The sequence below is a fragment of the Penaeus monodon genome, chromosome 5 (assembly GCF_015228065.2).
Source record: "Penaeus monodon isolate SGIC_2016 chromosome 5, NSTDA_Pmon_1, whole genome shotgun sequence".
Classification (NCBI taxonomy): Eukaryota; Metazoa; Arthropoda; class Malacostraca; order Decapoda; family Penaeidae; genus Penaeus; species Penaeus monodon.
In genome coordinates, this window is record NC_051390.1 from 21252407 (window position 1) to 21254906 (window position 2500).

Genomic DNA, 2500 nt, shown 5'->3' on the forward strand with positions numbered 1-2500 from the left:
TTCTACTAAGCCCCTAAATGTCTCGATTTTACTCTATTTTACCTTTACTTCCTCTTTTGTTTTACCGCACTTTCTCTAATTCTATTCTCACATTTACTCTGTGATACTGTCCACTGTCTTCTACTATAACTTGCCAAAATACCTCGTTCTACTTATACACCATTAGCAAGCTTTTTTTCCCCTCTCTGTTCACCTCCCCCCCTCCCCCCCATCCCCCAATTTTCTCTAGGCTAATATTACACGACCTATACTTGCTTGTCATTCCAACCTTCCCTTTATATTAAACTCAGTTGCTTCCTTCAGTCTCATTTCAGTCACAGAAAGAATTTATGCATTTGGTGTCTGGTGATGTTTCTGTCAGTCACGCCCATAGTATGAATCATCCTCTTGTTCTTAAAAAGGTTTTTGACCGGATATGCAATTCATATGAATATCATACTAATATAATGATATAACAGTGTTAATGGGTTATGTATAATCTTTCTTAGTACTGAATGACGCATGATTCGCGGTAAATTAGTAAACTAGTAACCTAGGCTACAGGAAAGAGAGGAGGAAAAAAATCGGCAAATTAGAACCAATAAACAGCAAAATCAACACGCCAATCTAAGAGAGAGTTTGTTAATTCGATGATGGACGAGTTAATCGCCCTTTGCCTAAAAATATTGATCGTAATGCCGTTAATGTCGAAATCAGAATAACTGAATAACTGACTGCGACCACTAATGTGAGAGTTCTGCATCAAAAAGAATAATTCCACATCGAAAGGGGACATACATTCTTCACAGTGACTATGTCAGTTGAAGGCTGAATGATTGGAACATCAATGAATGTTTTTACTTTTCTAAGCTTATTTAATCAGCACTCTAAAGGTATTTTGCATATCAATGCTCAGCTAAAAGTAGAATCACTGTCTTTCTAACCCATAAGGTTCTAAACGCAGAATTCGTTTTTCTTTTCTTTTGTTTATGATCTAAAACGAACCAATCTCGTCTCTTCTCTACTACGTCAATAATCTCTGCTTCTCTCCTAAATTTCCATACTCGCTATCACGATGCAATAAACTGTGTTGTCTTTCACAGACTTCCGTAGGGATAACTTTCCTTTAGACCTGCATTAGAAAGTTGTTCCCTTTTACTGCCGACTAACGTATTTTGATGAGGCTGGTGATATTTGTTTGTGTCTCGATTTTGCTTTTTTTTTCTCGTTACCTCTCTCTCCACAATCTCCCTCTTCGTGACCTTCTTGCTTCCCGTGTTTAAACTGTAAAGCCAAATATCGACCAGCACAACCAACTCTCTTTCAGTCCTTCTCTTTGTTATCTTGAGATTTTCTGTTTGGTGATCTGATTATCGAACTGGGGACAGTGTACATGGTGTATTTCTCGCATTAATTTTGTTACCTCTCTTGACTTTTTTTTCTCTATTTTCCATTTCGCGTCGAAACTGACCTTATTTCGTATTCACCTCCAAACTCACATCAACGCATTAGTTCATTCCCTCCTCGATTCTTACGTATTATATCGTTCTCACCCCCATTCCCAAAGACCAGTGGCTAATAAACTGGGGCGCGTTTGCTGGTCACGGGGAAGGGGGGGGGGGTTGAGACTGCCTGCAAATAAATGCCATTATTTCGAAAAAAAAATATTAAAAATACAACACACACACACGAAAGAGTAACTGTTTGAGTCATCATCAAATAAACTACAAATGTATATTAGCAATTAGCATTGCAGAAGAGAAATCTTGCATATTGGGATCACTTGTGTTTTAACTGTTTTCACCGTTGTTATCAATCGAGGATGTACGTGACTCTAAGCAACAGCATAAAAGTATGTATATAAACAAAGAATGGGATGGAGTGGGCGTGAGGATTTCTTAAAAGCCCTCTTATGAGTCACTTGCAACGAACGACCCGGCACCGCTCGTCTTTGTTGACAGTGATTTAACTCATTAGTTATTGGAGCGGGTTCCTCTGACTGTTTATCCTTCCTATTGCAACCTGTATGCCTCCGTATATGTATATAGTTATGTATGTATGCAGGCATGTACAGTATGTATGTATGAATGTTTCTGTGTACATACGTTTTTTTTTTTTAACGGTAGGTTCATGTTTGAGCCGCCGTGGTCACAGCATGATACTTAATTTAAGTGTTCATGTTGTGATGCTCTTGGAGTGAGTACGTGGTAGGGTCCCCAGTTCCTTTCCACGGAGAGTGACGGTGTTACCTTTTAGGTAATCATGTATATATGTATGTATATATTTATGCACACTTGTATGTATGTATGTATAAATGTACGTACTTACGTATGCTTGTATACACGTATGTATTTGTACACATCTATATATGTATGTATGTATGAATAAATAAGAAACGTAAGTATGTATAAGCGGCGGTGACTTAATATCAGGCAAATAGATTCAGTGCTGGAATCTTGGTGAAGTAGAAGCTGTGACGCAGAAACGCAAGCGAGAGTAACGCGGATGGTTCTGAATACAA